The sequence below is a fragment of the Aptenodytes patagonicus genome, chromosome 10 (genome assembly GCF_965638725.1).
Source record: "Aptenodytes patagonicus chromosome 10, bAptPat1.pri.cur, whole genome shotgun sequence".
NCBI lineage: Eukaryota > Metazoa > Chordata > Aves > Sphenisciformes > Spheniscidae > Aptenodytes > Aptenodytes patagonicus.
Window position 1 is genome coordinate 6,336,906 of NC_134958.1, and position 27,745 is coordinate 6,364,650.

The 27,745-nt window shown below is 59.9% G+C and overlaps 1 long non-coding RNA gene across 1 annotated transcript; it reads right to left on the bottom strand.

The window, feature by feature from the left end:
• Positions 1 to 76: 76 nt before the first annotated feature.
• LOC143164890 (uncharacterized) lies at positions 77 to 27,133 on the bottom strand. Its single transcript, XR_012996159.1, has 2 exons — positions 27,036 to 27,133; positions 77 to 4,273 (listed from the first exon to the last, which is right to left on the bottom strand). It is a non-coding gene; the product is annotated as an uncharacterized LOC143164890 (long non-coding RNA).
• Between the last annotated feature and the right edge of the window lie 612 nt (positions 27,134 to 27,745).

Genomic DNA, 27,745 nt, shown 5'->3' on the forward strand with positions numbered 1-27,745 from the left:
GCTGAGCTATGGGGACCCACTGTACCCAAATGCTCGTGGGCATCCTGAAAGTGTCCGTAAGGAAGTGAGGCAGATCAAAAGACACAGAAATGCTTTTATTTTCATCTAAAATAGAAAACAAGCACAAAAAGGCCGCTTTTACAGAGCGGTGGTTTTGCTTCTCTGAATGGGGCATGAAAATCACCCGGTGAGTGGAGCACCCAGTGCCCAGCGCCAGCTCTGGCAGCGGTGATGCTACTTCAGCTGTATCACAGCAAAGCCTCTCTTGGCCCTACCAGGAGGTTTTCCTTCACCTCTCACTGGGGATCCTCCCATTTCCCTCTATCTCTGGGTTTCTGCACGTGCAGGGAGGTGTTGAGAATGGCACACGCTCCCCTTTGCAAGGTGCACAAGGGCCGAGAGGTGCTGTACGAGTATATCCCACTTGGCACTAGCATCTGGAGTCAAGGTCCACGCTGAAACCGCTGTATATCTGCCTCTGCAACAGCCTGCATCAGGCAGGGCAACTGGGGGGGTCTTTAAAGTCATTATTAAGATGTGGAGGTGTGGATGCCTTTATCTGCCGGTTGCCTTCTTAGCCTAGAGCCTGAGAAGGTCATGGTAACGTGTCGGGAGCTTCGCAGACTTTCTTCCCTGCCTGGCGCTGTAAGCAGCGATGCCGTTCCTGACGCTGAGCAGTGCTCGAGGTCCTACTGCCACGGTGCCCACAGAGCTGCTGGTCACAGGAATCCCATGGGTGGGCACAGCTGGAGGGTCAGGAGGAGCCGCAAGCCCCTGGCTGGGGCCGAGCACCCAGGGGGTGAGATGGGAGCACAGATTCAGGGCAGTTCTCTCTTCTAATAAAAAGCCTTTGCCATTATCACTGGACAGTCAGGGAAATCTGCCCGGAGATGTCGGCTGGGAAAACCAAGGGCACGTTTTCCCAGGCCATGGTGATTTCAAAGATCTCAGTCTTTGGTTTCTAATGCTAACCTGGCTTCATTGAACTGTTTTGTTCAACTCTTTAAATTGTGCGTTTCTATTATAATAACATGCTGGGCTTAAAATAAAAAAGACCTTTCTGAAGGTGATAGCAAAAACGTTTCACTCCGGGTCTCTGCCCCTGGTTTCTGCCACCGGAGCAGGACTAGCAGTGGGTGGAGGAGGCTCGGGGAGCCCCTGAAGTCCTGCCAGAGGGCTCGGCAGGGCACTGTCAGCTTGGCCACCCTGGTAACTTGTGCCATCAGGTGCTGGTTGGGGACCAAATCCTTACCCCAGCTTAAGCAGTGGCAATTGCTATTGCAATCAGGCAGCCAGAGGCAGAGCTGCTCGGATCCTGTACCGGGAGTGAACCCCACACTCTACCCCATTTTGGGGGGGTACAACCGGCACCTGGCACCGCTGTGCCATGGGTGCCGACCCCTGCACCTGTCCCCAGGCAGGGACAGCCCGGTGGGGAGCACCAGCCCTCATCTCCAGGGCTTTCCAGGGCGGCACGTGGTGATGCAGCCTGAGGCTCGCTCACGCTCTGACCTCTCTCCAAATCTCTTGGACCGTCCTCAGGTCAACCCTCTTCCACCAGGTTTACTGCTGGTTATACTGAGGGGATTGGAAGGAGCCAAAACCCGCTCCTCTGAGACAAACCCAGAGCGGGGATGGATGTTTGTCCTGCCCTGTACATCGGTGTGTGTGGAGGGGCGGGAAAGAAGCTGCTGGGAGAAGAGAGCAGCTTGCAGGAGCGCTTGTATTCGGGAAGGACAATGAAGAAGAAACCTCACCCTGCAGCCCCGCAATCTGGGGGCCCAGATGCTCCGGGTGCTTCACACCCCCACCGGGCGGGCAACCGTGCTGTGGGGTCAGGCGAGCTCCTGGGATCTTCCAGCCACACACCCACGTGCCTCGGGAAATCGGTGGCAGCTCAGCCCACATGCCTCCATCTCTCCATCCCTCCCCGGTCCCACGGACTGACCCTGCAGGGACACCCCCAGCCCAGTGCTGCAATACATCAGCTCCTACAGCGCCCGGTCCCGGCCCGGCACACCACGGGGTCACCGAGCTGGGAGCCACAAGTGAACCGTCACTTCTAGGTATTTTAGGGTGGCTTTTTCTTTTTCTCGAGGAGAGCAAATTCTTATTAAATTGTAGATAAATAAAGGGGGGAAAAAGGCTCAGAGGGGACCAAGCGGTCTCCGATAGCTGGTGGCTGCTTGTATTAAGCATCACCAAAACAACCTGGTAACAAATATATCCTCTCACCAATTATTTACCAGCAAACCTGCTTTGGCAGATCCTACATAGAATAAAATAGGTAGATTTTTCATGACAATGTTTTGGGGTTGTTTTTTTTTTGCTCCATGCTCCATAAAACACATTTACCCAGTCACATACAAAATACATTTATCCAGTTTCTTTAAAACAAATAAAATAACCTCTCCTCTCCATCTGGCCCCTCTCTCTGCTCCTTTCTAGCCTGGTCTGCTTCTCTATTCCTCGCAATATGGAACATGACAGGGTATTTTCAATGCTATTTTTGTCCATTGTGTCATAGCTTATATTTAAAATAGCATTTAAATCTGCCAAGTAGTGCAGTGTTTTAAACTGCTGTCAGACTGAATTTCTCCTCCTACATACCGCAGATTTCAGCTACGACTTAAAGACAGCTGAGGGGAGTTTTTGAGGAGGGGGGGAGGTGGAGGTGGTTGGGGACCAGATTGTCTGCAGGTACGAGGAGAGTCGAAGGATATTAATAGGGTAAAGGGATGCTAAAGGGGCTGGAGGGGGGACACAACCCCAAAGAAAACCAGGGAAGGTGCATACGGGAGTGAAATCACCTTCCCAAAGGAAACTCTCGCTCGGGACAAAAGGCTGTGATGGTGGGACCAGGGGTCTGCACCCGGCAGCTGTGGAAACCAGGGGGTCCCTGGTCTGAAGGCGAAATGAGAGACCCCCATCAAGTGGCATTTGCTCTGCACTTGGGGTTCGCCTCACGGCTCCCCAGAGTGGGGTCAATCAAGCCTTTAGCAAGAGCAGCCCTAAGGCAGAGGTGGGGCTTGCGCTGCCTTGCTTGCATTGGGGTTTATTATCCTTCTCTTCATCATTTATTTTTTGGGACATGGCTGACATCTGGGAAGCCCCGGGGCGAAGTATTACGGTCATGGTCCATGGTCAACATCTGGGAAAGGGCCCATTCCCCCTCCTTATGGTTGCAGGGATCTAGAAATCTGCTGGTCCCTTCCTTCATCACCATTAATAAACATCGCAACCATCCCCAGCAGAGCTGGCTTGGTTGCGATCAAGTTAGAAACGTCAGCCTAACCTCCCCCAGCCAAACCCTCAGCCAGCTCAAACCTCCATGACCCCCTCGGAAGTCATCTCCCACTGGAGGAGGTGCTCCAGAAATGGGTTTTCTCTCCCATCTGAGCCCAAACCACCTTTGCTTCATATGTTCAACCTTCAGGCCTTTACTCTGGGTGCTGGAGCAATTGTGTTCCCTGGGTGCCCGGTTGTCCCCTTCACATGTTCTCCTCTACCCGTGGGCACATCCCAGCAGCATGATGGGTCCTGAGCGGCATCTCCCAACCTCTCCCCCTTTGCTCTGCTCTGCCTCTGCGAGCACCCTCCCTTGCATGTCCATGTCATAAGAAGATGCATCAAGCCATCGTGCTCCCAGTCACCGGCACCTGAATGGCATGGGGATGCCCAGGCTGAGGTCCCTGCTGCCGCAGACACTGCCTCCCTCCCTCCCCAGCTGCTGCCAGCTCCACTCTGCTCGGCTCGGCTGCCTGCGTGGGAATTGTTGGTAGCACAGGGAGGGCCAACGGAGGTGGGAGCATCCCTACACCAAGCCCAGCAGGCACGAGTCCCCACCCCGCTGCGGAGGAGTTCGATATCTCTTCTTCCCCATCTCGTTTCTGGCTGCAGCGAAGGTCTGGCGCAGCCCCACCAGAGCAGCTGACGTTCAGGGGACATGTCCTCCCGCACCCCTCTCTGCTGTAAGAGCTCCGTGCACAAGGGGTGCGGGGTCTCTCCCAGCCCCTCGCACAGCCCTGCACCTTCCCCAACACTGATGGGGCCCACGCCAGGCCCTGACGGCCACTGGATCCTCCCCGGTGCCCGGAGGGCTGGGTGCCTTCAGCCTGCAGGTGCCCCCCACTTTCCAAAGAGTGTTTGAGTTTCGTTCCTGCAGCCGTCCCAGGCTCATTTCTTGCTCCATCTCCGGCGGTGTCTCACCCTCTCCTGGGACACATGTGCTTGCTGTTGATATCTTCTACCCATCCTCTTCTGTCAACACCGCCTGAGGAAGGGACAGATTTAATTTTTAGCAACGTGTCCTCTGTGTCAATAACTCCCCCTCGTCCTCTCCTGGGCAGCAGGGCTATCTGCTCACCCATCTCCTCCTCCCTGCTCGGCAGGCAGCTTTGGCCTGCCTCTCCACTCTCTCTCCTTCACCATTTTCCCTTCTGCCTGGAGTTTTCCGTCACTCACTCTTGTTCCCAGAGGGAGAGGTGACCCTTCCCGCAACTCCTTGCTGTGTCACCCAGTGCCACATCCCTTGGCACATTCCCCATGCCAGGCCCAAAACCAGCTCTGCCACCCCCAGGCCGGGATGGCAGAGGCATCTATATTACACCCCACGGCTCGCTGGGCTGAGACAGGACCGGCATCGGGATGTCTCCCTTTGGGATCACCTCGTGCCTCCGGCTTGGTCCCTGTCCTGGTTTCGGCTGGGATAGAGTTAATTTTCTTCCTAGTAGCTGGTACAATGCTGTGTTTTGGATTTAGCACGAGAACAATGTTGATAACACACCGATGTTTTAGTTGTTGCTGAGCAGTGCTTACACTAGTCAAGGACTTTTCAGCTCCCCATGCTCTGCCGACTGAGCAGGCTGGGGGTGCACAAGAAGCCGGGAGGGGGCACAGCCAGGACAGCTGACCCCAACTGGCCAAAGGGACATTCCACACCATGGGACGTCATGCTCAGTACATAAACTGGGGAAAGCTGGCCGGGGGGGCCGCTGCTCGGGGACTGGCTGGGCATCGGTCGGCAAGTGGTGAGCAATTGCATTGTGCATCACTTGCTTTGTATATTCTTCTATTATTATTATTATTATTATTATTATTATTATTATTATTATTGTCATTATTATTATTTTACTTTATTTCCATTTACTTTATTTCAATTATTAAACTGTTTTTATCTCAACCCACGAGTTTTCTCACTTTTACTCTTCCGATTCTCTCCCCCATCCCACCGGGTGGGGGGGGAGTGAGTGAGCGGCTGTGTGGGGCTCAGTTGCCGGCTGAGGTTAAACCACGACAGACCCATTCCCCAGCTCAGTTTAGGATGGGGCGATGCGCCATGGGTGGGGGTGCCTGGTTGGGTTTGGTTATTTATTCCCCCAAAAGGCAAGGCTGGGGAAGGGGTACGGCCGGCTCCGCGATTGCATCGTGGCGTGTTAATCAGCCGCATTAAAATTCCAAGACAGCTCCTGCCGAAGTGGCTGCGCGCCGTGCAAGGTGGCTGGGAAACGCCAGGAGCCGTGACAGGCAGGCGCGCGGGCAGACAAAGAGCTCGCTCCGTCACTCCGGGTCTGCTCCAGGAGGAGAAAACCAACACACACACCCCCGCTCCACGCCACCGCGCAGCCCCACGCCGCCTGGCCATGCAGATGCCACCGGCGAGCCCTAAGCGAGCAAGCATGCGGCGACCAGCGAGTTTGCCAGCATCCCAGCACCGGCCCAGGGGGGATGTCTAGGCTGGTTGGGCATCCCGGCTGACCCCACGGGCAACCACGGGGCGGGTGGTACCCACCACGGGGGACTGGGATGTCACGGTGATGGGGGCCACCCGCTGCTCAGCCCTCGGTATCCCATCCCTGCCTGCGCAGGGGGTGCGTGTCCCTGTGGGTCTGCGAGCCCCCAGGGCGAGGGTACCCCCAGGCCTTGTGTCCCCCTCCGAAACCCCTGCCAGCTGTAGTAATGCATTTTGCCACAGGGTGCCACTATGGCAAAAGCTGTAAGGCCGGCCGGGCCCTGCAGCCCTGTTGTATAAGCGATACCTGGTGTTACCCACGTTAGTCGTGGTTTCCTTCTTCCCCTCCTCTCCCATCTCCCCCCACGCCTCCCGCAAGGAAACTGCAGCAGTAGCACCCTAAATATTCACCCAAAGGGGACGGTGCTGCCAGGTGACCCCTGCGCCGCGTGGCAGAGGAGGGGATGCTGCAGTCTCCTCCGGGGTGTCCTGAGAGCGACACGGGGGACGGTGGGGACAGACATGTCACCAATGCGATGGCGTTGCTCTGTCTCTGCCAGACCCGGCATGGCAGGAGAGATCCCGGAGGCTCTGAAGGACCATGTGCTGTGCCAGCGAGCGAGGGGGATGCTGCGTAACCCAGGCGTCCAGGAACAATGTGCCAACCCCGCTCCTCTCCTGCCTTTGGGGTGCCAGGCTCTGGGCACACAGCTCCCCGATAAAGGGGGTCTGGCTCCATTGCTGGGGGGCAAGTGAGAGGCCCGGTGATGCTGTGGTCAGGGCCTTGCAGGTGGCACCCGTAGCTGCTCGCCTGATCCAGCCTTTCCCCAAGGATGAATCGAGCCAGCCCCGTCCTCCCACAGCTGGGCCCATGAGCTGCCTGCAGGAAAGGGGATGCTGCAGCTGAGGCACCCCATCCCACCCCATCCCGTCCCATCCCGTCCTGTCCCATCCCGTCCCATCCCAGGGAGACGGCACTGTAGGAGCAAGCAGGCTGGGTCCCGCACCCCGAGTTTCTCATCCCCCACACACCCTCCAGCCCCTTCCCAGCCTCTCCCCAAAGGGGAGGAGGTGCCCTGGGGAGGCTCAGCCCTGCACCCGCAGCAGCACCCCAGCAGCCCCATTTTGCACCTTCGTGAGGGTGATGGCATGGCTCAGCCTAGGAAGCCAAGCCGACAAGAGCTATGCAGGATCAGGCCATAAACATGAGATTTTTTTAGGGTGAAAAGTGCTCAGCAAATGGCAGGTGGTGGGATCCTGCGTGCTGCATCTGCCTCAGGCGGAGAGAGAAAGAAGATTCGCTTCTTCCCTCGCTAATAAAGTCTGGCTGAAATGACACAGTATAATCAGTGTTTACCTGGGAGTTTACATACGGTTTGTTGTAATTATAGTTTCAATTCCTGCTTTTGCATTTTTTTTTATTTTTTTTCCCAACATCTATTTTTCAATCAGTAAAAGTAAATACTATTTTCAGCCCAATGTAATTCTTCCACTCCCGTGGCCACAAACACAGCGAGGAGAGCGATTCCATTTGCGCGCTGTGCAATTGAGCAGAGAGAGGAGCCCGGCCGCTGCGGGGCATCAGCAAAGCCGCGGCCGAGCGGGGACCTGGGGACACGGGGACAAGCCTCCCCTCCCTGCCACGAGTCCCCCGGCACCTCCACCCCACCCGGCGGGGCTACCTTTGCCGGTAAAAATCAGCATCAGGCCCAGACGCTGCTTCCCGTTGCGTCAGCATCGTTAAAACCCTAAAGCTGCCTGGTCGGAGGCAGCGGGGAAGGGATAAGAGCCATTAGGTGCAGCATCATTTATTTCAGGGCTGGCAAAGCTTTGTTCCAGCTTGGGGATTGAGTTGGCACTAAAAGCACCGCGATCCCCCGGATTTAATTTCTCCCCCCCCCCCCCCCCCCCCCCGTTTTTACGGGTGTGATTTATAACAAATCAGGGATGCCGGTGTCAGGTCCCCTTCTTCACCCAACTATTGTCACACACACACACACACACACGCTGATTAAAACCGTCTGGCCCCCGCCGGTTCCTCCTCGTCCATCCATCAGCTGCTCCGGGGACAAACTTAGACATCCCGCTTCCAGCCCACACCTCCATACGTGCATGTCCTGGTGCTGTGGGTTTTAAGCCAATATCGGGTGTTAATTTGATATGCACATACACACAATAAATATAAATATATCTATAGGTATATTTATTTATGTCATGCCCCTAAATCCTTGTAAAAATAATTGGGAGCTCTGTCTCAAGGAGGAATTGGGCATTATTGGGATGCAGAATAAAAACGTCGCCCTAGAGACAGGCAGAGGGTTTCTGCCTCAGCCACTCCGGCTGAATGTTTGCCGGTTACGGCCCCAAATCAGGCACCGTTTGAAGTCGGTGCCAAGGCAGAGCCGCTGCCTGAGGCCGGCGGGCAGGCACAGGAGCGGGGAAGCTGGGCGATGCTGTTGAGAAGGGGACCCTTCGCCTGCCCGCAGGGTCTCAGCCCCTCGGGGGAATCGAGCAGAGGCCATCGGCCCTGCCAGCACCCCCTTACAGCCCAGCATCCTCATCATCCTCATTTTGGGGTTAAAAAATAGGTGATGAGGATGCTTCCCCCGGAGCTGTGTCCTTGGCCTCCGCTCTCCGACATGCCCAGCTCCCCACCAGGGGAATTTTTTTTTTTTTAACCATCCCCGCACCCCAAAAGGGCTGTTTTCTCCCCGGATGCACGTGCCACCCCTCTGAATAGCTCAGGGACCAAAGGGAAACATTTCAGCGAGGGTTTTCGGAGGGGCCCCTCGCCCCCAAGGCCCCGGCGCGGCAGGCTGGGGAGCTGGGGCCGTGGCTGGTGCCGGGAGCGGAGCAGCCCCGCGGCAGTCGGGGCTCCCCAGGCGTTTGAAGTTTGGCCGCGCCGATAAACGCCTGTCCCGAAGCACGGGGCAGCTTTGGCCGATGAGTCCCCCGGGGGGTGAGTTTGGGTTTTCCTAAGGTGGGAGGAAGGAGGGTGAATATTGGCCGGGTGGGGAGAAGCATCCTTCTCCCGCTGCTGCCTGACACTGCAAAGAAAATTAAAAACCAAGCAGTTTTAAAAAAATAAAACAAAACAAAATTGTTTTCTCTCTCGCTTCCACAAAAAAAAAGCTCTTCTCACAAATCCCAAGCATTAATATATTTTCTTACTATATTTCTTAAAAGCTTACCCCGCTCAATCTTTTTCCCCCCAAATTAAGAATTAGCTGGTTTAAACTCTCACCCAAAATATTTGTCACGAGGAACAAAGATATTGGAATCGTCTCCAGGGTTGGATTTCAATTCTCCCTTTCAGTCTTTTATCTTTTCAATCCAAATTTCAGTGACAATAATCCGATTTTGATTGACATTAAAATTATTTATTGTCACATTGTAGCTGTTTAATAAATTGTGCCTGCTTTATTTTTTGGCTTATAAATACCGTATCTTTACTACCTTGGTGCTTAATTCAAGGGAAGGAGCCACTTCTGAAGGCAGGCAGCAATAGTCTTAGCCCAGACAAGATATAAAAATGCCTTTTTACACACATGACCCTGAGGAAAGAGCCGGTTCCACCTTTTTACTAATTTATATATTTTAAATCACTCTGTTTCATAAAATTTCGCTTTATTTTCTAATGGTAAAATACGCTCCTGCAAGCTACGTGTAAGACGAAGAGGATTTTAATCTCCATTCAGATACAGAACAATTAATTTGTCAGGAGTATTTAAAAAATCAGGAAAACAATTCAGGACATTTTCATGATCCAGATTTGAGAGATTTTTCACCATTCAGGGAGTGAGTTCATTAAAAAAAAAAAAAATAAAAAAATAAAACAAAGCCCGGAGACATCCATTTCAGAGTGCCATTAAAATCTGGGTCGCGTTGCAAATGATTTTCTTTTTTTTTTTTTTTTTTTAATCTCCACAAATTACTGAAAGTTAAAAGAACCATCAGCCCGTTTTACTATTTTAAAAAAAAAGGAGAGCAAATTAAAAAATAACATAGAAAAATGTAGCCCTTTTTTAGACTAAACCAAAAGCAGTCCCTCCACGCCTCGGCAGAAAGATTTCCCTGGGCGGAAGATTTCAAGTCTGGGTCCCGCAGACGCCTTTTGCCGGCAGGGCCCTGCCTTTTCGCCCTGGGTACCGGGGGGATGCCGGGGGGGTGCCAGGGGATGCCAGTGCCCCAGGGATGCTCTGGGGCTGCAGCCCCTCACCCTCCTGCCTGCAGCGGGCAGAGGAGAGTGTTTGCGTGATGCCCTTCAACCCCCTTTTTGGGGGAGCCTGGGCTGGGAGATACTTTTCCCGTTGGCAGACAAAGGAGATCTCTGATGGGGAAGGGCGGGTTTGTTCCCCATGCCCACGACCGCACAGGCCAAGGGCGGAGGTGCTGGGTGGGCTCGTGGGACCGGGGAGGGATGCAGGGCAGGGCGGTGAGCAAGGATGCTCTGGCGGGGCTCAGCCCCGGGCACCCCCTGCACCCGCTCCCCCATGCACAGCCCCGCTGCCACCTCTCTCCCGCCACGCATCCCCCCCCAAAACTACCCCAAAGCCCAAATCCGCATCTTATATCTACACGGGTTTGGCCTCTGCTCCATTATTGGCGCCGCTATTTGGGGGCGGCGTTACGGTCCCACGGGAGCACCCCCCGGGTATTTGGGGCAAGGCCTTTCCCACAGGGGCATGAGGTGGCTGTGGGGACCCTCACCCAGTGCCGGGGAGGACAATGGGGCTGCCCTGGGTCTCCCTGTTAATCTCCTGCGCTGCCTCTCCCAGCACCGGGCGGCCGCAACGACTTTGGCAACCGCATTTGTTTACGGGCTGAATTTGTATTAAAACGGTACATTATTTTCCTGACTGGCAGGCTTCCAGTGTCCGTGCTAGCTAATAATTGCAGCCAATTAAACCTTCGCAAAATATGCATCGCGGGGACGGGGTGGGGGGGGGACACAACACGCGAGGATTTCTCGCAAGCCCGTGGGTGGCTCATGCCGCCACGGAGGAGCCCCACGGTGGGCTTGGGGACGCGGAATGGCATCGCTGCCGGCCGCGGGGACCTCCAGGGGACGGGGCGGCTGAGCCCCCTGGGATGGGGATGCTTGCGGGGCTGTCACTGCAAAGGGGTTTTGTCCCTTTACGGGGGCAAAATTTGCAGCTGGTGGGGGAAACACCAGCGGGATCCATCCCAGCCCTGCGGATTTGCTGCCCCCTTGACCTTGCGGGTACCAACGCTGCCCACCCCAAGCCCCGACCTGCCCGCTCGCCCTGGGGATGGGTGTCCGCAGCGTGGGCAGGCAGGGCTTGGGCTCAGCCGGGGCATCGCCCTGACCCCAGGCATCCCACCGCAGCTGCGAGGAGGTTTCTTTTCAAAGCGCAGCTCCCTCTTTTCCTGCCTTTTCGCACATTCCCTTCCGCCACTGGAACGCCCTCCGCCTTCGCAGGCCGGCAGAGCATCGCCTCCGAATCCCACCCCGATCCCCCTCCAACCCAGGCACAACCTGGGAATAAAACATTTCTCAGGGCCGAAAAAACAAGCAAACCTCCGTGGTCCAAAACCCAGCCGGGGCTGAGGCTGCCCAGCTCCTTCCACCTGTGACCTCGGGTGCCTTTTGCGAGCCGTAAGGACGCGAGCACACTTCTCGACCACCGCTTGAAAAGCAGCCAAAGAACAGGAATAAAGAAACATTATTTAGCGAACGCTCGCCCCGCTCTTTGAAGCTGGGAAGCTCGGCAGAAAGGCTGGGTGTTCAGGCGGGCTGTGGCTACGGGAAGGCTGGGGGGAATGTTTCTCGGATGCTAAAATCGCTCGGAGAGATGCGGGAGCGGGAGCGCGTTTGTGGGGAGGACGGCTGACGGGGAACCGCCGCCTTTCAGAAAGGCAAATAATCGCAGCCTAGGTTAGCTCTTCTGTCGAGAGAATAATTGTGCTTCTAAAGGCCCTGATATGATGAGCAGCACTGCTTTGAAATCGAAATAAATACATAAATAAATCAGGGATCTTGGACTGATTAAGGCAATTGCTTCCCTTGCTTTTGCAACCCCTTTGGGTCCTGGTTCCCAGAGCCAATTACATATTTAAAAAGTTTCTCTCTGGAAAAAGAAGGACTTGCAACTCTAAAATAAAGTTTCTTTGTGGTTGCCTAATGAACAGCAAGGGCCGGGGCAGTTTACAGCTTATTAATTGGTTTTAAATGGCTCCAGCTCTGTCTCGGAGCATCTTTATGAGCTGGCCACAATGTGGCTGTGCCCTCCCGGCTGCCCCGCGCGGGGTCAGGGCACGCCGGGCACCGCCGGCCCGGGCCCCTTTGTGCGGGTGAGCGGCCAGCCCGCCTCCCCTGTGGCCTCTCCTCCTCCTCCACCCCATGGGCAGCCCTACAAAAGCCCCCCCGGGACGCGCTGAGCTCCCGCCGCCTCGGCCGGGTTATGGATGCAGCCGGGGGGGAGAGGAGCCGGGGAGATGCTGAGGATGCTCAGCCGTTACTTTTCCAAATAAATTCACAATTTCTCCAGCTCCCTGCTCCCTCCTGTATGACTATAGGGGAGCTTTGCTTTGCCACCCACTCCCCACTTTGCCCCTCCACCTTGGCACACTGCAAAACCCTCCTTGCCACCCAAACCCTGGCTTATTTTTAGGCTCCGCATGGCCACGACACGTGGGAGCTCGGCAGCCGGCACAAGCCCAGGGGCTGCCCGAGCATCACTGGGCACATCACACCTAACACCACCGTGCACCTCCAGGCACTGAGCAGGCGGAGAAAAGGCTCTGTTCCTCACCCAAAAAACACCCAGGGGGGTTAATTCAGCGAACAGTTTCCTTACCATGAGGATGGGGGGAAATAAATCTTTCCCCCAGCTCAGGGAGGCACAGAAACCTCACCCCTAAGGGGAGTCAGGGCTCGGGGCACGGGCCTGCTCGATGTCTTCTCCCCGTAAACGTGCGTTATTGACAGCAGAAATGATGTCTGATTGGGTTTGGGATGTAAGGACATGCTGGTCATTATTGATATTTTCCAGAGTTGCTTCCAAACCTATTCTTGGGCTTGAACGTGTTGCGTGTGTCATCTCTGATGAACGGTTTTAAGCTTTAATTCAAAAAATAGCATTACGTTTATAATACTATATAAGGTTTTCTCCTGGCTGTACGCACGGGATTATATATGTATCTGGGTGTGGGTGTGTGTGCAGGGATGCGATGAGACAAACAACTCAATCTGGAGCTGGTGGGGAGGAAGAGCCGCGCACGCAGCCCCGAGAAGCGGCTGGTTCCCTTTGGTACCAGTTCGGTTTCTTTTTTACCAGCCGCTGGAGTTGTCTGAATAAACACGTTCTCGTTTGGACCGATCTATAGATAAACAGGCGGTGATGTTGTAGGTGCAGGTATACGTCTGGGGGTGCGCAGGGGGGTGTATTCACCAGCTGTTGAATGCTGGAGATGGGCTGGTGCGTGACAAGATGCCAGACGCTTTTCAGCACATCAAATCTATATCTCGGCACTTTTCATGGCACGGAAAGGAAACAGTAATTAAGCAACAGGACTTAAACCGCTTCCACGCCGGAGTCGCGCCGCATCCCTTTCAAGCCCTGCGCATGTGTGTGCCGGCACGCCCCGCCACGCCAGGTGGAGCCTCACCCCTTTTTAAACACAATCCTGATTTTTTTTTTTTTTTTTTTTTTTTAATGCTAACAGATAAATTATTCAGCAGAAAAAGTGTTTCCCCCATTCTGGGATTTTCCCGGTAACACCTTACCGGTCATTTCTGTTGGTCTCTGCCCAGCTCTACTGATTTTATGAAACACTCTGGAATAATACTGGGAATAGCAGCGTGTGGGAAGGAGGAGGAAGGTTTTAACTGCATGGGGTCTTCCATCTCCAGCTCTGTTTCTATGGATATCTGAATGGAGTTTATATTTATCCCTCCCGTTTGAGCCATGTGTGCAACTTTGGAGGAGGAGGAGGAGGCCGTGAGCAGAGCCGCTCTGTCGGAGCTGCTGGCTCTGCTGAGCCCTGACCCCTTCGGGTCAGCAGTGAGAGCATCACCCCGATGGGCAACATTAGCCTCGTCCTTTCTCCCAAGCCAAAATGTCACTGCAAGGGGGGAAAACAGCAGAAATACTTGGGCTAGAGCTTAACACAGCAGCAAGCGCCGCGTCCAGCAGGGAAGTGGCCCTCTCTGCGACCCCCAGCCGCTGGCCAGCGGTGTCAGGGCAGGAGCATCACTCCCAGTCCCCAGTCCCTCCCGCAGTTTCCCTGTAAACGGCCAAATTTCCTGGGAGCAAGGGATTTTCCATCCGTCACGTTGTCCTTTGCTGTCAGGAGAGGAGTCGGAGCGGCACGGCCCCAGCGCCAGGGGGGAACGTGCTGGGGCGCCGGAGCAGGTAGGAGAGGGAAGGCAGGCGCGTGACTCGGCCCGGCCCCGGCACACCGGCTCCCGGAGCATTACCATGATGGCTCCATCATTAATTGATCAATCACAGGATGACAGTTAATTAAGTAGAAAATAAAGCTACTCTGCCCAGCCTGGCATTAGTAGGCAGCGGCATTAAGATTTCTGGAGTACAAGGGGGGACATTAAAAAACAAAGGCACAGCTGGAGGAATAACCCCATCGCCGGTGGCTGGGTTGGCAGCCTGGCACGATGCTCCCCGGGCCAGGATGTGCGGGCAGCCCCTGCACGGCGGCGGCGGCCAGTTCTTGGCTTCTTCTCCCCTTCCCGAGAAGCCAGATCCCACCCACTGCCCTCCAGGAATATCCCCCGTTATCCGCGTGGCCCCTTCCTGGCCAGCTCCAGCGCTGCTGCCCAGGCACCGGCCACGGACCTTCGCCAGCCTCCAGATCCGCAAAGGGGCTTTTCCTTTCAATCCCGTTTTCCCATCTCCCAGTCCTGCCCTGCGGGCTAACCCGCAGCCAGGGTGGGGAAAGAGAGAAAGCCAGAAAGAAAGCATCGTTCTCCCCCCACCTCGTGTGCAAGGGATTGTCTTGATATGAAAAATTATGTTTTTTGTTAAAAACTATTACTAATGAGGCATCTTTCCTGCCCTTAATTGTTGCCAAGGCGATGACCCCAGCCAGCCATCTTTAATTAACTTAGACTAGATCTCCTGAAATGAGTTCCTCGGGTAAATTGCTCACCACGGCTTTCAGGCACGGAGCCGTGTTTGCCAAGCCCACCCGCTCCGGTGTGCCACCACAGCCACCGGCAGAGGTGATGGCACGGGCCGGTGTGTGTCCCCTCCCGCCCCCCCCCCGCCACTGCCAGGCCGGGTAACCCCAAAGCCAACGGGTAGAAACTCAGAGCAGTATGGGGATGGGGATGAAGGAGCGACCGATGCCTGACCACAGGGAACGGGATGAATGCGGATTTCTCCGTAAAATGACAATTCACCCTGGCTGATGGCTCCTCTCAGGACCGGAGCATCACGGGGGCCGTGGGACCGGCCGCGCGGCGGCTGGCGCCTCTCCAAGCAAAAATCACATTTCCTGCCTGACAGATAACGCCGGTCAAGAGAATGCCAGGACGATTCCTGAAAATGCCATAATTGTTTTAATCTGATGGCGGATAAAAGATAATGATGCTAACAATATTTAAACGTGATTATGGTTTCCTGCGGCTGTTGGGCTCTCTGAATCCTCTCCACTCAAGTGGCTTTGTTTACGGGCGGCTTCAATAAGGCAGGGCCCGTTTTCCTCTTCTATCGCCTTCACACCTGCACCTCCATCGAGGTCGGGGGGGGGGGGGGTGGACGCATGCCAAGGGGCTGGCTCTCCTCAGGGACGGGTGCTGGCCGGCTCTGCGTCCCCCCCCGGCTTCTCCTGCCCTTGGCCCACCGTCACCCATCCTCTGCCTCCTGGGATGCGATGCCTGCCTTGGGAAAGGGGCTGGGATGGTGGTGGTTGGACCCCAGGGGAGCGGGGATCTGTTTGGGGGAGTTTTAGGGACAGGTGGTAGGAGTAAACCCCCCCCCCATCGGGATGGGGCAGGCATATGGTGGCTGGTTTATACTGGTCACCTGTGTCAGAGCTGTGACCCCCCCCCAATAGCCCTCAAATCCCACCCTCAGCTCCCCTCCAAGGTAAACTCCCCAACATCGATATAAAACAACAAAGCGGGACAAAGGGATTTTTCAGGAATGATTTGCTGATGGCAAACAAATAAAAAGCCCCGGAGGTGGATGTCCGGGGGCTTGGCATCCGCAGAAGAAAATGGAGGAAGAAGAAAATGGAATGAATCCCCTACATTGGAGACCCCCCCCCCTCCATACCGCTACCACGATCTTAAAGAAATCCCCCCAAAAGAAGCTTTCTTTCCAGGGGCTGGATGCGCTGACGGCCCAGGTATCGGTAGCAGAGGTTGCAAAACAGCTCGGTCGAGTGCACAGAAACAAGTAGTGAGAAAAGACGGGATTTAGGCAAGGCTTTGAGAAGAACTTAAATATGAAATGGCTATTTCAGTAGCTGGAGTTTAGCCTCCTGTGTGAATCGGGCTTTGTAGATAGGAATGGAGGATAGCCAACTTCCCCAAAAGGGCTCTACAGGGGGTCCGGAAAACCACAACGTCCTGAGTTTAATGGGGAAAAGAGATAGAAATGGTAACAAAGAATGGGGAGAAACAGCAATAAACCTGATTGTTTGGTAAATAAGGCCGAGCCTGTTGTCGAGAAGTGAAGTTTGAAAAGCAGCTGGGGAATGAATAACCGGTGAAAAGTTAGGAGGCACAGTGGCGTAACAAACCCGGGGGGTTCCCAGCGTGGAGGGGTCGGTGCCGGAGCCCCCGCAGCGGGTGGGAGCGCAGGCCTTCGGAAGTGCCGGGGAGGAGGGAGGAAGCAGCAACGGGACAGCATCCACTGCTGCTCCAACGCGATAAAACCTGGCACCGTATAGAGGGATATGGAAGGGTCTCGCTGTGCTGATGAACTTGGCCTTAAAATGAGGGAGGAATTCAGCGCTGAGCACAGAGAAAACAAACCCATTGCCTACACGGCCATGAAACGGCTACATCCAGCGAGGAAGAGCGCTCCAAACTGCGGCTATGACTTTGGAAAGATCGGCTCAGTCACTGGCAGGGGGCAAGATGGGCACAGCGAGCCAGGAATGACTCGGGATAGACCAGAGGAGAGGGCAGGGATGGGTGGGGTGAGGAGAGGGCAGGGATCGGCTCACCCTGTGCCACGCGGGCTCCTGCCTCGGCCGGGGGGGCATCTCACAGGGCCGGGGAGGCAGCGGGGAAGGACGAGGAGGCGGGTTGGAGATGTGCAATAGCTGCCATCTGAGGAGAGGGATTGAATAGAGCAGGACTCCAGCCTGCAGAAAGAGGGGACTAAGGAGGAGAAGAGAGAGGACTGTGAAAGCGTGAACGGCAGGGAGGAGGTGAATGGGCGCGTACTACTCACTGCTCGTCTCAGCAGAAGAGGCAGAGGGCATCGGAGGCACCAGCTGAACGCCCGGCACGGGGAGCTGCTTTGGCGGTCACCCGGGGGGGGCCGCAGGGACCAAAAGTTTCGACGGGTTGCAAAAGTAATGGGGAAATCAAGAGCAGAGAGGCGCCTGGCTGCTGGAAGGGCTGGGAGCCAGCCGGGGCTGGGGGCTCTGCAGGACGCTGGGCAAGAGCAGGCGAGAGAGAGCGCACCCCCTCCCTGCCACCGTCCCGTGTCCTGTCCTGGGCTGCGACACCTCTGGGGAGGGGGTGGCTCATCCCCGGAGCTGCCGTGAGTTTGGGGGTGGCCCGGGGTCCTCCGCTCGTCCCCGGAGCATCTCTGACCCCCAGAGCCAGGGATGCACCTGGGGAGGGGACCTCTTTCCTAAAGCGCTGGGCAGGACCCACTCCTCCCTCCCAAAATGCACCTCCGGGTTTCCCGGCGCCGGGAGGGGGTCTCACCAATCGCCCCGTGTCTCCGGGGAAATCCACGCGAGACGCGCAGGGACAGCTCTTTACACGACACACGTCTCAACGGTGCTTGCCCACTTTGCTCGCCCACGCAGGACCGAGTCGCGGATGGGGGGCGGGGGCTTTACCGGGGAAAGCCCGGCCCCTGCCCTCCCCGGCCCCGCAGCCCGCGGCCCCAGCTAGCAGCCCGCGGCCACGCGTGGCCGGCGCGGCGCGTCTCCACGGGCTCGGCGCAGCCCCGACGGGGCGCGTTGACATCTGTAACCAACACGCCGGCTCCGGCAAAGGCAGGGCTGCCCGGCCAGGCGGAAAATTAACACTGACATTGAGTTTAATTAAACAAAACAACCAGGCTGCGAGCTGGAGCGGGGACGTGGCGGCAGCTGGAGGAGCCGGGCTGGGCGCGGTTTGGGAGCGACACCCGCCGCCGCCCCGCCGGGACGAGCCCGCTCCGGCCGGCCGGAGCCACGCCGGGCCCGGGAGGCCGAGGCCGGCCGGGGGTTCCGGCTTCCCCGCGGACCCCGCCGTCCAGGGCCGGGAAGCACCTTTTTCCCCCTCCCCTTTTCGCCCGTCTCTTTGCAAAAAAAAAAAAAAAGGCGCGGGGCGCAGCACGGCGGGGGAGGCCCACGCGTGTCCCTGCCCCGGCGTGAAGCGGGGGGCTGTCCGGCGGGGGGCGGCGCGGGGGGCAGGCGGGGGGCGCTCCCGGGGGCGGATTTCGTTGAAGGGGGTTTGGGGAGATGCTGCTCCGGCGAGCCGGGGCGCCGGGAGAGACCGACGCACGCCCATCCCCTTACCGGCTCCGGCCCCGCTTCCCCTCCCCGGCCCCAAATAAAGGGCCTGATCCAGACAGGGAAACCCCGGCAGGGCATCTCCCGGCCGGCTGCTCCCCGCCGGGCACCAGTAGCACCAGTAGCACCAGCGGCACTTGGGAAGCGGAGCGCCGGGCAGCGCAGGCGGAGGGGAAGCCCTGCCCGCCGCGGCTGTGGTTTTTACGCCGCACGGCACGGGAACCGCTCGGCTCCGAGATCCTGCGGGCGAGGCAGAGCCCCCCCCTGCCCGCTGCCCCGCCGCCGACCGCCGCTCGCACCGCAATCCCTCCGCCGAAGAGCTGAAAATAGCGCGCAGCCCCGCGCAAGCCGAGCGGGGAGCGGCCTCCTCCGGCCCCCGGGCAGCCGCAGCGCTGGTGTCCGGCGTCTGGGGCCGGGCGACGGCCGCTGTTTCTGTCTGACACCCCCCCCCAGCCCTCTGCCCCCCCCCCCACGGGAGCTCCCTCCAGCACCAAGGACCCCCCCCTCCTCCGTCCAGCCCGGGTCCTGGAGGCGAGGGGTGATCCCTCCGCCTCCGGGCTCATCCTCCTCCTCCCAGCCCGTAGCTTTGGGGCTTTTACTCTGGTCATTTTATTTTATTTTATTTCATTTTTTTTTGGGGGGGGGGGGGGGGGCGTGAAATGTCGGCTTTGAAGGATATTTGTAATAACATAACCAGCAAAATGAATGTCATATTTTTGCTCCAATGAATTGGATTTCCTGAAATATTGTCTCCGTAATGATGCCTTTAGGCTCCTCTGGATTAGATAACTCTCCGACCACATCAGGAAGGCTAATTATCCCAAAGCCACTTTCCCCGCGTTTCCACATCTATTTCACGTATCTCTGTATATCTACGTATAGGTACACGACATCCGCCCGAAAGCTCAGGGGCTGCCGCTCCGCAGGGACGCGCACCGGGAGGGGGAGGGAGGGCTGCGGCCCCCCGCGCCCATCGCCGCGGTGTCCGTGTGTCCCCCCCCCCCCCCCCCCCCCCCGCCCCGGCAGGCAGAGCGGCGCCCGGGGGAGCCCCGTCGAGCAGCCGTGACGCCACCAAGCCCGACTCCCCTGCCAGCCAATCCGCCAGGCCCGGCCTCGCGTCGTCAGCCCGCGCTGACCAATGAGGGGCGAGCGGCGCGGCCCCGGCGGGATCCCCTCGACGGCTCCGGGCGCACGTGGGGCGGGACGGGACCCACCTCCCCACCCCACCCCACCCCACCCCCCACCCCCCCGTCCCCGTCCCGTCGGGCACCCCGGGGCCGCATCCCCCGGCGTGGGGAGGGGGTGGCACCCCCCGGGGCGGGAGGGGGGGGGGGGAGAGGGCTGGGGCAGCGCCGGGGGTGCCGGGAGGGGTTGGGCCTCGCCGCCCCCGAGGTCACGCGTGGGGAGTGTGGGAAGAGGCGAGGCCCTCGCGGGGGGGTGGAGTGCGCGGAGCAGAGCCCCAAACAAGAGGCGAGGGGCTGCCCCCACCCCACCGACACCCCAACGCCCCGGGGGCCGGGGGGGGGGGGGCGCGTTGAGGGCAAGGCCGCCCCTGCACAGGCGCGGGCGGGGCCGCGGCGGCCCACGCGTGGGTGCCCCCGCCGCCCCCCCCCCCCCCCTCAGCCCGGCGCGGCTTTCTGTCCCGGCTCTTCGCTTGGGCCGGGGAGTTTGTACTTCGGGATTATTCATCTCCTGCAAGTTTTTTTGTCAGGCGGCCCTGAAAGGCCTCAAAGGCTGGGAACGCCATTCTAATTACGGGGAAGCACAGCTTATTTAGGAGATAAAAAGAGACTTGTAGTCTCATAACAGCTTCTTATATCCGTCAAATAAGGATCTCTAATGACGGGGTGAGAGCCGGTGAATGCCTAAAACAAACTAAAAAAAAGGAGCGAAAATAAAGCAGCCAGGGGCTTAAGATATATTAAATTACCCTGATTAGGAATTTAGGCCGTGGCTCGAGTCTGCTGGAGAGGCTGGCGAGGGGGGGGGGGGACACGGAAAGTGCTGCTATTCATTTCTGGGGAGAGGGGTCAGTAGGTCGGAGGAGTTCACAGGGCCTGGCTCTATTCTTATGCTAACAGAGAATACAAGCGCTGGCCTGGAAAATAGAAATGAATTTGCAATAATCCGAGCCCCTCTGTTTGCAAGGCGAGCGGCTCTATAGCTAATTGCAGCCCGGCCTCCCCCGCCTCGCTGCGGACGGTTGTAACGATGCATGGGAGATTAGAGCCCGAGGGGTTGAGGGGAAGGGGGGGGGGGGGGGGGGAGGATTTAAGCTGTCTCCCCCCCCCCCGCCTCCCTTCCCTCTGCCCGACGGTGAAATATTCCGGGGCAGGCGCTGGTGTTTGGGCTGGCTCTGCTGGCAGGGAGCGGGGCCAGACAACTTCTTGAACTTCCCCGGAGCCGCGCAGGGGAGCGGGCCGCCGGGCAGCGCGGTGTGCCGGGGGGAAGGGGGGTCGGGGGGGGGGGGGGGGGTCGGCTCTGCGTGGCCCCGGGGCCGGGGGGGGGGCGAGGCAGCGAAGGTCTCGGGGAAAGGGGGGGGACCCCCATTGAGCTGCCGGTGACAAGCAGTAAATCGGGGAAGAATAGCGCATGGAAACGCGCCGTCGGGGCCGCTCGCCGGCCCTACAGCTGCCGCCCCGTCTCGCCGCCATCCGAGCCACCGGCTCCCCGGCGGGATGCCCGACTCCCTCCCCGCACCCCGAGGGCTCCCGCCCCGCGCCCGAGGTGTCCCTCCCGAACCCCCCGGAGTCCCTCCCGCACCCCCCGGGTTCCCTCCCGCACCCCGCGGGGTCCCGCCGCCTCCCGCCCTGCTCCCGCCCCGTCGGCGGCTCGGCGGGCTCGGCGGCCGCGGGCGGTTTCAGGACCCTGGACAGGGGCGGGGCCGCCGTCGGGGCGCGGCTCCGCCGGGTCCCGGCGCGTCCCCCGGCCACGTCCCGCCGCGCCGAGGGGCGGGGGGGGGGGGGTCCTCCCCGGGCGGGACCGATCCTGGCCCCTCTCCCCCTTTTCCCTACGCTACCGGGCTGGGATCAACCCCCGCGGGGGCCGCCGAGCCCCGGGGCCGTTCTGTGGGCACGGGCCACGGTTTGGCTGTCGGTCGGAGCCCACCCCAACGCAAACGCACCCGCCTGTGCGGGGAAACCGTGTACAGGGGACGAAAACGCAGCTGAGGAGCTGTTTTGACGAATACTGAGCGGCTCGGCCAGCCTCCGCTGCCCCCGCCGGCATGCGGGGCTGCTCCCGGTGCTGGGGACGGTGCGGACGCCCCGCCGTGCCCCGACGGCGAAGCGGGGTGGCAAAGCCCCGGGGTCGCCCTGCCCGGTCCCAGCGACAAAAAGCCGGCCCTGCTGCCAGAAATACAGCCCTCTTTCGTTAACCGCCTCTTCCCCTACTCCTCCTCGCCTGCGGCTGGCCCCAAAGCCGGAGCCAGAGATGCTCCGGGTGAGGGTCGTGCCTGGGGCCGGCGGCACAAGGCGGTACCAGCCCTAGACCCAGAGACCGGGACCGGCTCCGCAGAGCCCGGCCGAACCCTGCGCCCCACATCGCCCTTGCGGTAATTCTGCCGGGCGCTGCAAACTTCGCCCCGCAGCCCAGGGCTGTCCCCGCCGTCCCGATCCCACCGGCCGCCGGGAGCAATGGGGCACAGGGGGATGGAGAGCAGGTCCGGGGGCTGGTGCGGGCCGGGGCCGGGGCTGCCGGGACCGCCCCGGTGGCCGCAGGTCTCCGGGTCTCCGTAAACGGCTTTTTCCGACTCTCTGAATTTTCTCACTCGAGACTGAAATTAAAAGGATGATTCCCGTACGTGGCAGACGCCGGACAGATTCATCCCCGCTCGGCATTGTCCGTGCCACGGCGCTTCTCCCGGAGCCTTCACCTAACACTGTTGTCGTTTTAAAAGGCAGAACCTCCGGATTTTACCCAGCGGGCTGTTCTGAAGGGCTGCCTAAGCTTAAGAAAATTATATTTCAGGTACATTAAAAAAAAACAAAACCCCAAAACAAAACAAAAACCACACACCTAAAAAAATAACCCCACAAAACAACGGTGTTTCTAATTTCCAATTGTATATTGAGTCGCTGAGAAAAGAGGCGGCATTATTTGTAATAATAATCTATTAACTGGATTTAGGAGGAATTTTCAGCAGAAAAAATTCATTACGGGGCTGCTCTGTGAATTTTCGCTCTCCCGAGGAAATAGGGGAAAAGATATACGCGAGCTTTTAAAAATTGTTTTGGAAAACAAATTCGCCGGCGCTTTTATCTCCCCTGCGGTGCGACACGGAGACGAGCCGGCGCGATTTTGTTTCTCAACGCCCGCCGCAGTTTGGGTTTCCCCCTCCCCAAAATAACGCCCGGTCCGACCCCGGCGCCCTCTCCCCGCCCTGTCCTTCCCGACCAGAAACAAACCGCCGAGGCGGAGAAAAGCCGGTTTCTTTGCTAGAATAAAAATCGGGCTTATTTGCAAGAGAAAAAAAAAACACGTGTTTATTTGCCAGGATAGAAAGTGTGTTTCTTTGCAAGAATAAAAACCGGGTTTATCTGCAAGACTAAAAAGCCGGTTTCTTTGCAAGAGCGGGGACCTGCTGCTTTGGGAGCTGTAGGACGGAGGGTTGTGCGGCGGCTCGGGGGAGGCACGGACAGGGGGTGATTTCCCCGCCGAGTGCCCCACAAAAGGGGCTGGGGTTCGTTTCCCAGCAGGTTCCCCCGGGCCGCGGAGCGGCCGCTGCGGGGGACGCCGGGGGCCCGCACCCAGCGCGGGGGCTGCCCGGGCGCTTCCCCCTCTCCCCCCGTCTCACCGCAGCCGTGCGGGGATCTGGGGGGGGGAGAGAAGGTGCCCGGGAGTGCCCCCCACCCACCCGCGGAGGGTGGATTCCCCCCCGGATGCTTCTTCTCGCCCCGCGGCCCGGTGCGGGCTGTTTCGCCTGCCTTTCTCGCAGGGACGCGAGAGCTGTTCCCCCTTCAACGAAAACCCGGGGGGGTGATGGCAGGGCCCCCTGCGGTACCCCCCTCGAAGCACGGCGGCCGGCGCGGAGGGGAAGCCCGGCCGAGGCGGGGGTCCCCCGCCTCGGCTGCGAGCCGGGGGCGGCGGCCTTCCCCGCACCCCCCCCGGCCGTGGGTACGGTGCTCACCCCGCGGCGGGACGCACCCCACGGGTGCCCGGGGAGCGGGTGCACCCGCTGTGTGCGGACACACCCCGCTCGGGTACACACACGCGTGTGCGGGGACAGGCACAGATCCCATACACGCACCCCCCAGGTCGGATACCCGCCGGTGTGGTACGCCCACCCGAGTGGGTACACGCGTACGGGGCGGGGGGGATGCGACACGCGTGTGCGGACACGCACGGGTCGGCACATGCAGAGGTCGCGGACACACCCGTGTCTACACACGGACACGGGCACCAGATACACACCCGCCGTCTGCAAACGCACCCCCGCTGGCTGCACCCCTGCCGCCCCCAGCTCCGGGAGCCGCGGGGACCCCCCCATCCCAGGCCGTGCTCTCCCCTCCCCAAATTCACCAGCTTTCTCGCCCCCCTTCCCCACTCCACCCACCCCACGCAATTAAAGGCGGCGGCGGAGCGGGGCTGCAAGAGGCGGCGGCTGAACGGTAAGGGTCCCCCTGCCCGCTCCCTTCCCCTGCACAAGGTAAAGGAATACAGAAATAGGTGAAAACACAGAAATAGCCCCCAAAATAGCGCTGCCCGAGGTTTGTCTTTATTTATTCCTGCGTCTCCCCGTGCCCTGCAGCCTCGGGCCGGGCTGGACGAGCCGGGTACCCGGCGGGGCAGCCCCGGTGGCGGCTCCGCGGGCCGGGGGGATGCGGGGGGGGGGGTGATGGGGGTCCCACTGCCCGCGGCGGGGGGCCCGGGGAGCCGCAGGTGCCGCTGGCGGGAGACACCAGCAATGGCTGTTTGGGTGTTGCATTAAAGCACGCTGCAGTGCGCACACAGGCGGCCCCTCCCCCCCCAATCTGCTTGTATGCTAATGACATGCAAAGCGACTCATTTGCATGTTTATCTCTGTCAATGGGCAAGCGTGGCGGGCGAGGTAATACGTTTCCCACCGTGGCATGGAGTCCTTCCCCCCCCCCCCGCGCCCCTCACCGCCCCGCCGGGCCGGGGAGGGCAGGGCGCACCTCCGGCCCCACCGCCCAGCCCTGGCACGACGGCAGGCACTGCCACAAAATGGCTGCCGGGGGGGGGGGGGGAGCCCTGCGAGCCGCCCGAGCGCCCACCTCTGCCCCCCAGCAGCCCCGGGCCCACCCGTGCCCCCTCCCCTCAAACCCGGCGCCGGATTTTGTGCTTAAGCAGCCAATCGGGGGCGCGGCACCCTTCCCCCCCTCCCTCTTTCTCCCCCACCAACCTTCTTTTTCCACTCTCCATCCCTCCTTCTCCCCTCCATCCTTCCTTCTCCCCACCATCCCTTCTTTTCCACCCTCCATCCCTCCTTCTCCCCCTCCATCCCTCCTTTTCCACCTTCCATCCTTCCTTCACACCCTCCATCCCTCCTTTTCCACCCTCCATCTCTCCCCCCATCCCTCCTTCTCCCCCTCCATCCCTCCTTTTCCACCTTCCATCCCTCCTTCTCCCCCTTCATCCTCCTTCTCCCACCTCCATCCCTCTTTATCCCACCTCCATCCCTCCTTTTCTACCCTTCATCCCTCCTTCTCCCCTTCCATCCCTCCATCCCCTCCTCCAACTCTCCTTCTGCCCCTCCATCCCTTTTTCACCTCCATCCCTCCTTTTCCACCCTCCATCCTCCTTCTCCCCAACTCCATCCCGCCTTCCCACGCCCAGAGCCAAATCCTCGCTGTTCCCACGCGCGGGGGGATTTCTCATTTCCCACCGCCCAGGGGAAAGTCTCTTCCCTCCTGCCGAGGGGCTCCGACGCTGGCCCTGGCGCTGAGACCCCGGCAACTCGTGACCGCTGTGGGTCCGCCAGCACCGCGCGTGGCCCCCGGTGGGCGCCGAGCCGCGGGTGGGCGGCGCGGAGGGGCCCGGCCCTCAGTTCCTCTGCTGAGGGGGGTGAGGGGTGCCCGTGGGCGCTAGTGGGAGAAGCAGCCGTGTGTACACTCGCGTGTGTGGGCCCACGGATGGGACGGACATTGGAGGCACCTGTGTGGGTGTAGGTTTTTTTAAATGGCCACCAAAATATAACAATCATCATCATCATCATCATCATCATCAGTTCATAAATAAATAATGAAGAAGCCTCTCCCACCGCCCCGAGGTGCGCCCACACGGCTGTTTTCAAACACGCCCGTTGGAGGGCAGGGCTCTGTTTTGGGGAGCGGGGGGGGTCCCCGCCTGCGCGGGGATGCGGCGACCCCCATGCACCCCCGGAGGGGGCACGGCACGGTGCAACCCCCCCACGGGGCGTGGGGGCCAGCGGGAAACCCCCGGGGACGGCGCACGGCTGTAATGCAATATATACGCTCCATACTATATATATATATATATAAAACACGTATATGTTACGCTATAATTTATGATGCCGTGTTATACTACAGGATGCTGCATGACCCGATGCGATGTGACAGCACGGGACCCGAGGCACGGCCCCCCGAGGTGTCCACGGGCCGACAGCACACACCCGCGGGACCGCCCCGCCCCGAGGCGCCGGCGAAGGGCGCCCGCCTCGCTGCGCCGGGCTTGGGGACGGGTTTCGGGGGAGCCCCTCCTGCCTCCCCACCCGGTATCCCCCCCTTCCCCGTCCCCTCTCAGCCTCTTATCCCCCCCTCCCCCTTCTTTTTTTTTCCCTTGTCCCAAATCTTGCCCCCCTTCCCCAGTCGCTCCCTCCGTCCCACATCCCTATTTTAACCGCGCGGGGGGGGGGGGGGGGGGGGGAGAGGTTTATTCCCCCTCCTTCACCCGAAATTGTCTTAGAAAAAAAAATAAAATCAGCCGAAAAACCCAAATCTGCCAGTCTGTGCCCGAGGCCCGCGGGCAGACGCGGCCCCCCGGACCCGCCCTGCCCCGGCCAGTTTATCCCAGCACTGCCCAGCCGCAGGTACTGGGAGGCGATTTATTTGGGGCATCAGCCAGCAAACACCCCCCCCCCCCCCCCCCCCCCCCCCGGGCACCCTATGGCCACCCCAACCCCATATTATCGCACCTCTGGAGAGGGAGGTGTGCCCCCAGCAGGGATGCTGCCGCTCCCCCCCCCCGGGGGTGGGGTTTGCCCCCGAAGCCCCGTGCCCCGCCCCGCCACGGGGGGCAACGGGCCCGAGGGTGTCGGTCCTCGGGAGCCCCGGGGGTACCGGCCGGCCGGGGTCCCCCCCAGCCCCCCGGCCCGCTGCCGGGTGGGTGTTCCCCTCCCGAGGGGGGCGGAGAGAAGCAGGCCGGGGCAGAGGCAGGTTTGGGAAGGCCCCCTCCCCTGGCTTTCCGGCTGCCCCCGCCAGGCAGTGTCCCCCCCGCACCCCGGCCGGGGGGGGGGGGGGTGTCCGCACCCCCGGGGGAGGTCGGCCCGGGGCTCCGCATCAGCGTGCCCGGGGCAGGGCTGGTTTTGAGGGACCCTCTGCAGAGAGACACCACCACCCCCAACCCCCAATCACCCCCCAAAACCTGCCGTGCCACCGCGCCCCGCAGCAGAGGCAGCCCCCCAAAGCAATTGGGGGGGGTCCTCCCTTACCTGAGCGCTGGCCCCGGGGAGCCGCGGAGAGGGGGGGGCTGCTGGATCCGGCTCGTTTTCTCCCGCCGTGTCCCGCAGCAGAAACTTCCTCCGACCGGGGCCGGGGCCGGGGCCGGGGCCGGGGCCGGGGCCGGGGCCGGGGCCGGGGCCGGTGCGGGGGAGCCGGGCTGCGCCGGGGGGACCCCGCGGCCGGGGAGAGCCGCACACCCCGGGCCGTGTTTATATGTAGAAAGAAGGGTAATTTGAGTGCTTATACCAAGAACCGGGGTTGTTAAGTTTGCAGGCAGGCAGCTAAACGGTGCCAAGTGCGGGCGGGGGGGGGGGGGGGTGCGGGGGGGAGGCTGGGGGTGTGTAAGAAATAAAGAGCAATTGTCAGAGGCGAACAAAAGGCGGAGGATGGAAAGGAGCCGGGAATCCCGGGGCAGAGCCCCTCGGCGTGGACTTGAACTTGGGCTTTGACACCGTCTGCGAGGCGGAGAGCGGCTCCGGGCCGGGCGAGCCGGGCTGCGGGGGGGGGGGAGGTTGACAACAGCCTCGGTGGAGGAGAGAGGGGGCATTATTCCCCCCAAACACCCACCTTAGAGGGAGGGGGGGCTCTTTGCTTCAGGATGCGGGTGATCCGGGGGATAACCCAGACGGGCTGAGACCCGACGGGCTCAGCACACCTCCCCGGGGCGGAGGGGGGCGGCAGCGGGGGGACCCCGTCGGGG